The 12,552-nt window shown below is 45.0% G+C and overlaps 1 long non-coding RNA gene across 4 annotated transcripts in view; it reads left to right on the top strand.

Moving 5' to 3' along the window:
- Nucleotides 1-849: 849 nt before the first annotated feature.
- Nucleotides 850-12,552, top strand: part of LOC114018684 — a 293,307-nt gene continuing 281,604 nt past the window's right edge. For 3 of the 4 annotated variants that reach the window (XR_006283234.1, XR_006283233.1, XR_006283236.1), the window contains exon 1: nt 2,049-3,341. This is a non-coding gene — a long non-coding RNA (uncharacterized LOC114018684). Of the gene's footprint in view, nt 1,206-1,918; nt 2,017-2,048; nt 3,342-12,552 lie in introns of those variants that run through there. The other variant, XR_006283232.1, reaches the window with a different exon arrangement.

The following is a 12,552-nucleotide window of genomic DNA, read 5'->3' as shown; positions in this document are numbered from 1 at the left end:
GGGTTGTGTCGGAGGGGTGGGGACAGGGCTGTGTTGGTGGGGACGGGGTTGTGTCGTGTCGGACGGGGCTGGGTTGGTGGGGACGGGGTTGTGTCGTGTCGGAGGGGTGGGGACGGGGCTGGGTTGGTGGGGACGGGGTTGTGTCGTGTCGGAGGGGTGGGGACGGGGCTGTGTTGGTGGGGACGGGGTTGTGTCGTGTCGGAGGGGTGGGGACAGGGCTGTGTTGGTGGGGACGGGGTTGTGTTGTGTCGGAGGAGTAGGGCTGGGTTGGTGGGGACGGGGCTGTGTTGTGTCGGAGGGGTGGGTCTGGGTTGGGGTGAAGGGCTGGGGACAGGGCTGTGTTGGTGGGGACGGGGTTGTGTCATGTCGGAGGGGTGGGGCTGGGTTGGTGGGGACGGGGTTGTGTCGTGTCGGAGGGGTGGGGACGGGGCTGTGTTGGTGGGGACGGGGTTGTGTCGTGTCGGAGGGGTGGGGACAGGGCTGTGTTGGTGGGGACGGGGTTGTGTTGTGTCGGAGGAGTAGGGCTGGGTTGGTGGGGACGGGGCTGTGTTGTGTCGGAGGGGTGGGTCTGGGTTGGGGTGAAGGGCTGGGGACAGGGCTGTGTTGGTGGGGACGGGGTTGTGTCATGTCGGAGGGGTGGGGCTGGGTTGGTGGGGACGGGGTTGTGTCGTGTCGGAGGGGTGGGGACGGGGCTGTGTTGGTGGGGACGGGGTTGTGTCGTGTCGGAGGGGTGGGGACGGGGCTGTGTTGGTGGGGACGGGGTTGTGTCGTGTCGGAGGGGTCGGGCCGTGTGGGGGTGAACGGGCTGGGTGGGGACGGGGGCTGGGGCTGTGTTAGGGTCCGGGGGGACGTGGCTGTACGGGGTGCTGTGGCAGCTGATCGCACGGCCGGGTGGAGCGAGCGCGACCCCGACCTAGCGGCAGCGGCCCGAACCCGAGCTCTCAGGGCCGCCGCCGCCTCCCTGCTGCACCAGCCGCCGGCTCTGGAGGCCACGCCCACTGCGCGCCTGACCAATCCCCGGCCCGCGCCGCTGCGGTAGCCGCAGCCCGCCCCTGCCAATGAGCGCGTCGCTGCCGTCTCTCCGCCCACCCTCCTGTTTGTTATGGTCCGGGCCACGTGCCGCCGGCTCAGCTTGTCACGCGGCAGGGCCCCGCGCCGCCCCCACCGCCGTCCTACCTCTTGTGCCCGGAAGGAAGGCGACACAGGTGGGGGATGGGCGCGAAAACCAGACAGATCAGGAAGGGAGCAATTCCCGCCCGCGGGTCCCGGCGCCCGGGCCCGTCAGGCCCCACGCGGGCTCCGATCCCCCCCTCCCCACGCCGGCGCCCGGCCCTGTCAGGCCCCACGCGGGCTCCGATTCCCCCCCCACGCGGGTCCCGGCGCCCGGCCCTGTCAGGCCCCACGCGGGCTCCGATTCCCCCCCCACGCGGGTCCCGGCGCCCGGCCCCGTCAGGCCCCACGCGGGCTCCGATTCCCGCCCGCAGGTCCCGGCGCCCTGCCCTGTCCGACCCTATGAGGGGGCAGCTTCCTTCCTGTGGGTCCCAGGGCCCCGCCTCATCAGGCCCCAGCAGGGCACCGATTCCTGCCTCTGTGCCTCAGGGTCCTGCCCCAGGCAGCCCCTCACAGGATTGATGCCTGCCCGTGGATACTAGTGCCCTGTCGCGTCATATTGCACAGGGAGACTGATTCCTACCCAGGCGTCCCAGGGCCCTGCGCCATCCGACTCCATGAGGCAACCAGTTCTTCGTCCTGGGTCCCAGGGCCCTGCTCCCATCAGACCAGGCAAAGGGACCAATTCCTGCTTCTGGGGTTCCCGGGGCTCTGCTCTGTCAGACCCCATGAGGGGAATTCCTGCCTGTCAGTCCAGGGGCCCTGCCCTGTCAGTTCCACGAAGGGACCAATTGCTGTTTGTTCCCAGAGCCCTGCCACATCAAACCCTGAAGGGACAAATTTCTATCTCCGTGTAACTGGGCACTGCCTGTTAAAACCCATCCAGGGTCCAGTTGCTATCTACAGGTATCTTGGCATCATCCCATCTAGGTACCAAATCAGGCCTGTGGGTGTAACTTTTTATGGAAGTCTTTTTTGTTTGTCTCTTAATAAGGTTGTATGAAGAAAGGCCTTGGGGGTTGGCAGTCTATTTAGATATGGCTGCACAGCTTTCACCACAAATAGTAACAGGATATTTTTTCTAGACTAGTAGGCTGTTGAATATTGCAGGGAGAGAAGCAGGGTAGGAGAAGTATAACTAAGAGTGTCTTGCAATGTATTTTGTTGTTAAACTTTTCAAAAAGATGAAATCATCTAGTAAAATTATCTAGGCAAATTGTATCCCCGAATGCTTGTAAAGAACTAAATAACAGCAAACAGAAGTACAGGGAATGGAGAAGAGAAATTGTTTTATGATAGATGATGAGACAGAGAAATGCAGGAATGCTGTTGCAGAGTTGCTGAGGAGACGATTCTTGCTCTAACATTGGTAAGGTTGTAATGCCAGACAAAGGGTATAAGAAAGGGTGCAGCAAGATTAGGTTAATGATATGTGCTGGGTTTAATACGTACCTAGGGCGTTATCCTGCATGGGATGGGGACAAGATCAGGGAGTGTGCACAGCCATTTGCCTGATTGAGCCATAATCCTTCTCTCGCTTACGCCATTGTAAACTGGATATTGTTCCCTTCAATCAGTGGAGTTGCCCAGATGTAAGAGGGAAGTTGGGCTCAGCATTTTAATAACAGGAGTGTAACTTTGAACTATGCTGAAATGAATGAGAGGCCAGGAGTTGATTTGAAGATTGGGATGGTAGGTGCATTTTGCATATGGTGTGGAGAGCAAGGACCTTAGGGAGACTAGATGCTTTCATAGCACAAATAATATTATGCACAGGAATATCTTTAGTCACTTAGCATGGTGACAGGTTTCAGAAGGGTAGCCATGTTAGTCTGTGTCAGTAAAAACTACGAGGAGTTCTTGTGGCAGCTTAGAGACTAACACATTTATTTGGGCATAAGCTTTCATGGGCTATAGCCCACTTCATCAGATATGAAGTGGGTTATAGCTCATGAAAGCTTATTTTTACTCGCCTAGGTAATCTCATTGACTTGCTTAGTATAGGCACAGCTGTACTTACTCTTTGGATTTTGGAAGAGGAACAAAAACAATTCACCTGAAACTTGTTACTCAATAAAGACATATCTTTTTGATATAGATTTGAGCAGAGTGAAAGGAACATAGTCATGCAGCACACTCCTGACACTGAAATTTGTGATGTCCGTGGATCGGTAGGCTGAATAAACAATGGTGGACACACCAGGAAATTGCCTTCTCCTTCATTCCTGCTGGTGAGATGCTATTAATTTAAAAATGTGTTCTCATCTCCCATTGCTCTTTAATATTACCGATGTCATTTATCTTCTCAGTGAGACAGCTACGAGGAAAAATATTTCATTTTGTAACTTAGTTCACCTTCAAAAAGAACAGATATTACTTCATGCTGCCAGTTTGTAGCAAGGCTCACTGTGTACTGTACACTGTGTTTTATGGAGCGGTTGTGGTGATGAATACAGTGTGTATTAAAAAGGGTTATGAAAAACAGCTATTGTGCCTGACTTCTCTTTTCTTTCTATTTAAATAATGCCTGCTTATATCTCACATAAGATATGCCCAAAATTTCACTGTAGGAACTCATGACTTGCCAATTTTCACTGGTAAATAAATAAAAAAAGGGTGACTCTTTTAGTGTAGAAGAGTTCAAAAAAGTATCTGAAAAGGAAACTGCTAAACAACGGTTGGTTGTTGGTTTTGCAATGGGAAGTAATGAAACCTATTTTTTCACTTCAATAAAAAGCGAAATTGTGAACTTATTTCATAAACATTACTGTACATATGCTACTAATAACCTATTAGATGATTAAAACTGAAAGAATGTAAGAACTTCTTGTTCATGCTTCACTGTTCCATTACTTATTTACTTTACTGCATTTCTCTCAACTTTGACAATGAAAATCTGTGAAGGCCGGCCTTCAGTGCAACTATGTTTGGGTTGCCGTGTTGCCAACGCTAGTGATTTTATTGTGGTCTTGTGATATTTGGAGGTGTGTTTTCTCCTTAAAGCTCCAACTGCTGGAATCATGTGATTATGTCAGAATTTGAGATTTCATTAAAAAAAATACAACCCTTATGGTTGCAGACAAAAACCTTTGAAAATGTGAACCCTTAAAAGCTCTAAAACCAGAAGGCAAATAAAAAGACTCCTTCCCCATAATATTTCTTTCAAGCCAGTATCATTATTTTTTGAGCCTGACTCATGATTTTTGAATGACTGGGGTTGGCAATACTGAGGTTGCTACTGTGACCCCTGGAATTTAAAAAAAAAAAAAGAAGTCTTGGAAAATTTCTTTTGGCTTTGGATTTTTGTAAAGACTCTTATTTAAAAAACAAAAACAACCCAACAACATTTCAGCTTGTAAAGAGGGCATTGTTGTCCAGTGGCTAGAACAAGGGACTGGGAATTGAGATTGCTGGGTTCTATTTCCGAGTTTTATCACTGATGTTTGTCTGTAACTTAATCTCTCTATCCATTTCCTGGTTTGGGACTTGATACTTACCTTATAGTGGTGTTATGAGGCTGAATTCATTAACTTTTGCAAACTGCTTTGAGTTCTTGGATGAAAAGCATTGTATTATAATTCTTGCAGGTGGTGCAGGTGTACACCTGTGCGGCGCTCATGAATGGTGTAGTGGCTGGGAATGGAGAACCGCAGCCGCTGGGAGCTGCGGGCGGCTGTGCCTGTGGACAGTCAATGTAAACAAACTGTCTCGCAGCCTGCCAGTGGATTACCTTGATGGGCCGTATGCGGCCCGCGAGCCGCAGGTTGCCCACCGCTGGATTAGAGACTTCCTCCTTCCCAACCAATTTAAACCGCTGACAAACAACTTGAAAGTGAGAGGATGTAACAAGCTACAGTGAAATGAGTCTTTGTGAAATTATTTGTTTAATATCAAGAAAAAAAGTTTGCTTCCAGTTTCTCCTGTGCTTTTTAAAACAAACAAATTAACCTGTGTTTTCCAGAGGCTGCTTGCTACATTATTGTAGAGTTTTCAGTTCATGCTTTTAGGCTCTTATTTTGAGAATTTTTTTCCAGAGATGTAGGTGTCTTTCATTGTCTGGTTTCAGAGTCTCAGCCGTGTCAGTCTGTATCCGCAAAAAGAACAGGAGTACTTGTGGCACCGTAGAGTACTCCTTTTCATTGTCTGCTGAGCATGCTCTGTGGCTGTTAGGTGATCACTTTGCCCAGTGTTCTGGCCTTCTCCTGATTTTAATGTCATGGTTGTGGTCTACCTTCCTGGAGCAATTATGCACGCTGTGAATTTTAATAGCTTGCAAGTATATCCAGCTGAACACCATCTTTGAGTAGTGATTTGTTTGTAAGTATTTTTCTTCCTCTCCTCCACTGCTGTTCTCTGTAAAATGAAGCTGTTTCTGTTCTGGAGACCTATTTTTTGACCATTGTGTAATAGTTGTTTTAGTTAAATGGTTAAACTTTCAATTGCTATTTGTATGTGTTTTGAAACCCATTTTAGAATGGGTTTGTTGCTGTGTAATAAACAGATTTCATTTATTTTCCGTGTAATGCTTTAATAGCATGAGTTGTGATTTATGTTTGGGGATAGAGGGATCAGATGAGATCCTGGGCTTTAAGTTGCATTTCATATCTTTTAAACGGTTTGTGATTTGGGAGAGGAGAATAAAAATACTTTATAGTTCTGTAGTGCCTTCCATCCAAGGATTTCTAAATGCTTGACTGACATTAAGCAGCCATCCCCAGATATTATTTTAGTTTTTTAGGTAGAGGGGAAAAGTGAGTCATAGAAAAGTTAAATCTTTTTGACTGATGAAGTTTGTGACACAGTCAGGATTATAACTTAAGAATCCTGGTCCTGTGTCCTAACCAGGAGGCCATCCTCCTTAAGTTAAATATTTTTAACTTGCTTGTGGAGAGTAAGATTCTAACCTGTTAACCTCAGTGCATGCTTTTTCTTGATGAGACGTGTAAGAAGGATCACTTTTGTGTAGATGAGCAGGACTAAGAAAAGCACAAATAGAGTGCAAATATTCAAGTTATGTAGTAAAAATGTTAAATAATAAATTTAGTCTGCAGCAAGGGAGATTCAGGTTAGATATTAAGAAAAACTTTTTAACTATAAAGATAGTTAAGTGCTGGAACAGGTTACCTAAAGAGGTTGTGGTATCCCCATCACTGGAGTTTTTTAAAAGCAGGTTTAATAAACATGTCAGGGATGGTGTAGGTGTACTCAATCCTGCTTCAGTGCAGGGGGATGGACAGTTGACATCTTGAGGTACCTTCTAGCCCTATGTTTCTATGATTCTATGATTGTATTTTAGGGAAGAATTTTAATGGCATTTTATATTGTATGAAGTAATATTTTGCTTTTTTAAAGAATAAGAACATAAGACTGGCCATACTGGGTCAGACCAAAGGTCCATCCAGCCCAGTATCCTGTCTACCGACAGTGACCAATTCCAGGTGCTCCAGAGGGAGTGAACCTAACAGGTAATGATATAGTGATCTCTCTCCTGCCATCCATCTCCACCCTCTGACATAAATATTTTGTCATACTGGTGTGTGTTTGTGCATGCCATTGCCCTCTCTGGATGAAATCAGACGTACTGAACTGTTGTAAGCCTATACATCCAAAGCTAATAGAGATTATAGTTTGGGCTCAACACTTCAAAAAAGAGAACGTTTGTTTTGTTTTTATATACTTTTGCAGTGGAAATAAATACTCATGAAAACATTTCTATTAAATTGTAAGACCCTGTTTTTATATTTTTAAAACCATCTAAATGTTAGGTCTAAAATTCACTGAGTTCTACCACTTTAACTTACACCAGTGTTTTGTTTTGTTTTTTCCCTCCCCTCCTTCTCCCCTCCACGTGCTCTTTTGCCATCTGGTCTCTTTCTCTACTTTTTCCCCCTGCACATTTTTCTTGATCACTTTCCCCTCTTCTCCCACTGCATACGCTGCCCAACTGGCTGTTTTTTCTTCTTCCCAACAACCTTCTTCTCCCACTTGTGGTTCTCAGTCCAAAGCTCAAATCCCAAGGGCAGTTCCTGTTTCTTTTCTTCCACCCAAGTTCAGCAGTGGCCTCTAAGGGAAGAAGCCAAACTGATTCTTCCTTGTTTAAAATTGCTTTTACAAGAACTTGTGCTATCTGTACAGTGAAGACTCTGGATGTCTATAGAAAGAGATGGAAGCAAGAAGGAGGAGCCAGCATCATGTGACAGGCCACCTCTCCATGGGTCATGGTCTAAGAACTACACTATTGTCTTGTAGCTAAAACCTAAAACTTTTTAAAAATATAGGCAAATGTCTCAGGTTTAATCTTTAAATTATTTGGTTTCTGCCTGTTCACAGTAGTCCAAAGACACATCAAATAAGGAGGGGGTGAAATGCGGGCAATGCTAGCTGTGTACTCTTAGAGTACTCTTTCTGTATGTTACTTTTGAGAAGGATTAGAGAAGAGGATATCCTAGAGTAATAGCACTAGCTAAATATTTTAAATGTAAGGCCATTCCAGCGACGCATTCTGTTACATATGTCTAGTTATGTTTATAATTACCTTCTGTGATATAACACCCAGTTCTGCCCAAATTGTTAAAAAGGACAGCAAGCAGTTATCAACTTTGGCTAAGGTCATCATGAACATTTAATGTCCAGATGTAAACACTAAATGAAATGAAGCCAGGGATGATATTTACCTTTATGGGCAATAAATCTTGCTGTCCAAAAAGAGAAGACAGTTTACATATAATGTTAAATACATTAGAAAGTTAGTTATGACATAGATTTCACGTAAGCTGCATTTGAAAGTCTCAGGCCCTGATTCTTATTAGAATCTAGTTCTTAGATTTTTCTAAAGTACTAGAGATAAACAGTCTAAATACTATAGTCTGTATCTCTATTGCCATTATAGTTTCTTTGCATATAACAAGCCTGTTCTTTAAAGTCTATTTCCTGTCAGATATAAGTAAAACAGCTTGATGGCTTCTAACACCATAAGAAACTAACAGAAGACTAACCACAAGTATCAGCCAGCAGTATCAAAAATGTAAATCAAGTTATCTTATTCCAGCTAATTACAATAACTACCTCTTTATTCAGTATATCTCTTTAAGCATCCCATAATTTAAAACGATGTTCCTTCCTGTGGTCCTCATCAGTGTGTGTAGTAGTATGTCTTCTCTTCTGTCAGGCAGGTGATGCCTGTGGGGATGAATAATTTTGGGGGCTAGCCCCTCCTCTTCCTGCTAGTGCCCACTCTCTTTTTCTTTCTTCAGTTGTTTTTCTTTCCTCGATGGAATAACAGTAGCTACTACTTATTCTCTGACATACTCTTTTGTTTCTATGATCTCAAAGAACTACTGACATCTGAAATCTAAATAGAACAAAAGAAACCAGAAGTGAACAAGAAATCTAGCAGGAAGGGCAAAAAGTGCCCGCCCTGTTCTTCTACCCCACTTCTGCCTTCAGTTGTGGAGCCTTCACGCAGTTGTCCAGAATTCTTCCCTCCACCCTCTGCAGCTTTGTGTGGCACAGCCAGAGCCAGCCTTAGAGAAAACAGGCTAGGAAAAGGTGTCTGACCATGGGCATGTTCCCCATTCTAGATGCTGCTCACTTCTACTAGGGATTCAAGAGCATGAGGAATGAGGTTGGGGACTCCCCTGAAAAGGGGAGACAAATCTTATCTTCTTAGGATTTTCTGGGTGGTCTCTCCTGAAGAATCGGTTCACCCTTAGCAGCCTCTCTATGGATCAGAAGATGAGGCGGTCTTGCCTATGTTTTTGTAGACTGGTGCCTCTGACCAAGTTCTGCCAGTGCACCCCTTCGTTGTCAGAATGATTGATGGAAGATGATCATCTCCAGTTTCCTCCTTGCCCTAGCATCTCTGCTGAATGTGTAAGCTGGGATGGAGCTTTACATAATGCTTGACTTCAAGGACTAGGCTGTGCAGCAGCATCTTATTCCAAGACTTGTCAGTACCTCATCAAGCCCTCTGCACACATTCTTGGGGTGGTGACATTTCCTCTAAGCTTTGTCTTTTATCCTTTTCATTCAAGAGCCCTTGCTATCTAGGTACGTGCTGGACTCAGTTTCACACTTCAGTGAAAATACCTCTCTTCCTATGCCAGCAACACAGTCAAATATATTTATCAGACTTCCTCCTTTTGGTGAAGACCCGGCTGCATTTCTTTGTTTGGAAATCCCCAGTCAAGCATGGTCTTAAACAAGGTGTGCAGATTTCCTTTTGTAAACCACAATGCCAACCCAAATCCAGCTGGAGCCTGAAGAAGAGCTACATGCTGCACATCTTGCAGTGTGGGTGTATGGTGTCTGCCATTTTCCCAGTTCCACTCATTCAACTTCCACCTCTTTACTAACTAAATATGACTAGCCATTAACACTTACAGATCCAGAAATCTGTTTTATATTTTTGTTACCCAAGTATAACTAGACATACAAGCAATTGAATTACATTTTCTAATGTTCTTTATTTGGTTTAAAGTGTCATTTGAATTATTTAAATAAAATTAATGAGAATTTTGTTGAATTACATCTGATAGTTACATAGAATGCTTAGACTCTTCTCCTTCCCCACTTCTACCTGCTTTTGCTCCTCTTCATCAAGACTTTGTGTTGTTGGTCCCTCCACTTGCCCTCTAATCATTAATCATGAAAAGCATAGTCAGCATTTGCTAGCTGGCTCCCATATTCCAAATGTCCGGAGTTACTTTTTAGAGTGCTCCTGCTTCACCTCCTCCCCAACCTTGAAAGGAGGAAGTGCTGATACTTTTTAGTTTCATCCTGCCCTACAGGGTGTGCTGTGGGCAACAGAAGCTTCAACCCTGCTTCAGGGAAGAGGGATCCTGACAACTTCAGTAGGAAGGGCTATGAATTCTCTGGCATAGAGAAGGGTTGGGTTGAGCATTCATGGGATACTGAATAGGAAAGGACAAGAGTGGTGGTTGCATGTGTGTGACAGTAGATGACCAGGGTGCATGAGTGGGAGGAAGCCATTAATGAAGTCTATAGGCAGGCTTTTGTGAAAGAGGAGGGGATGGAAGTTTAGTAAAAAGATGAGGGAGAAAATGGGGGACCCGAAGGAACGAGAGGGACACTAAAAGCAAGGGAGATCAGAGTAACTGAAATTAACTTTTATCAAAGTTCAGTGCCAAAATGAAAATAAAATAAAAATGAAGTTTAAATTTTCATACAAATGATAGGATTTGAACAATCCACAAAATGTGTCTGCAGTGCTCTGTTTATTACCAGTACATGTGTGTAATATGTAAGATGATCATACAGCTGTTAATTTAAGACGAGTTGTGATTTGTAGGCTGCTCCAGGTATTGCCCATCTGTGTGGTATTGTGGCTGGGAGGGGTAAGAGGATAGGTGTCACACATAGGGATCTCTCCTCACTTTTCTCCTTCTGGTGGATGCAGAGGGCATTTTATGATCCCATTGGGGGCCAGGCTGGGGGGCAAGATTGCAACTGGCACCTATGCCAGCCTGCTTTTCAAGCCATTCTGTTTTTCTCTGAACACACCCCTGAAGCCACCTGCTTGGCCATAATATCTGCCCTCCACAGTTCACTTGCCCACTGGGCCCTTCTTACATCCACCCTAGTTGTGGAGATTGTCTGGGTGGCAAGGATAGACACGATTTGCTCTGAAGACTGTCAACTCAAATCATGAATTGGTAGGGAAAGTTGATTGTAGGGAGAAGTGAAGTTCTCCCTGCAGCCCACCACAGAAACAAAATACCAAGCTGGAATCTCAAACTTATCTCTCCTGTATGGTGGTTTATTGTGCTACCATTAGATTAATAAATTGGCCCAGGATAATGTTGTCTTTTTAAAGAGCTTATTTTCAAATGTTTTTAAATCTGTTCTTGTGTTTTACCATAAACTGATGTGGTCCAGCAGTCTTCTGGCTCAAATACTGGAAATATTTTGTTTTTCTTTTTAAATGAGTCATCCCCATGCATCTGTAAGTGCAGTGATTTTCTATTAAAGGATTCCTTTTACCCTATTAAATTGTCATCATATGGTGCATTTAATGTAGATTTACTACCAAAGAACTAAAAGAGCCTAGGTAACAAACAAGAGGAATTGGAATTGCTCATTTATGAGCATAAATTCAATCTTGCTGGAATTACTGAAAGGTGGGGGGATGATTTAACGTGTGCCATGTTGCTTTTATATCATTCTAGTATTTTAATCAAAATGTCATGCAGTACCATGTTAAACACTGTGCCAAAGTTGGCATATATTACTCTAGGTAGCTGGCAACAGAAGTGGGCAGCAGGAGTGTAGGCTGCAGTCACTCCTTGGGAGGAAGGTGGTGTGTTGGGACTATAGAGGGTAGTCCACAGTTGCTTCCTGGGAGGAGGGAGTTGGGAGGCTGGCAAATCCAAAGAGGAGGAAAGCCAGGAAGTTAGGAGAAGGCTCAAGGTACTAGCAGCAAGGAATAACAGTGCAGACCTTGGCTGCTAACTGGGGGAACCCTGAGCTGGAACCCCGAGTAGAGACAAGTCCAGGCAGAGGACTGTGGACTGCCTGGGACAATTTGGTCTCAGAAAGACTTTGTTACAATCCCCCTCTGCCCTCTCCAGAAGGGGAAACTATGTTGTGACTCGGCCAGGTTATGAAAAGGAGGCTGCAGTTCCTGGAGCGAGAGGGGCTGCAGAATGAGAAGACGGTAGGCGAGAGACTGCTGGAGGAGGGCGCCACACCTGGCCAGAGCTGTCCCCAGGATGGCCAGCAGGAGATGCTACCCGTGGTGAGGGCACCCCATGACAGCATCTCAGGATTGCATTAGCTCTGTTGGCTACAGCGTCACACTGATAACTCATATTCAGCTGACTACCCACCACACACTCCCAAATCTTTTTTCAAAGTGACTTCTTCCCAGGACAGAATCCAACATGGCTTATACTCTTTGTTCCTAGAGGTGTATATTTACGTTTAGCTGTATTAAAGTGCATACTGTTTACTTGCTCCCAGTTTACCAAGTCTTCCAGATCACTGTATAAGCGACCTGTCCTCTTCACTATTTACCACTCCTCCAATTTTTGTGTCATCTGCAAACTTTATCAGTGGTGAATTTATGTTTTCTTCCTGGTCATTGATAAAAATATTAAATCGCATAGGACCAAAAACCTATCCCTGCAGGACCCCACTGAAAACAGACTTGCTTGATGATGACTCCCTGTTTAGAATTACATTTTGAGACCTATCAACTGACCAATTTAAATCAGCAGGTCCAGATATCTTGCATCCAAGAGTTTTAAAAGAGCTTGCTGTGGATTTTCAATAAGTCTTGGAGCACTAGAGAAGTTCCAGAAGACTGTTGTGCCAGTTTTTAAAAAAGATAAACAGGATGACCTTGATAATTATAGGCCTGTCAGCCTGACTTTGATCCTGGGCAAGATAATGAAGCAGTTAATATGGCACTCGATAAATAAA

This window comes from Chelonia mydas, chromosome 1, assembly GCF_015237465.2.
Source record: "Chelonia mydas isolate rCheMyd1 chromosome 1, rCheMyd1.pri.v2, whole genome shotgun sequence".
In the NCBI taxonomy this organism is placed as follows: domain Eukaryota; kingdom Metazoa; phylum Chordata; order Testudines; family Cheloniidae; genus Chelonia; species Chelonia mydas.
This window is presented reverse-complemented; position numbering and strand designations above follow the sequence as displayed.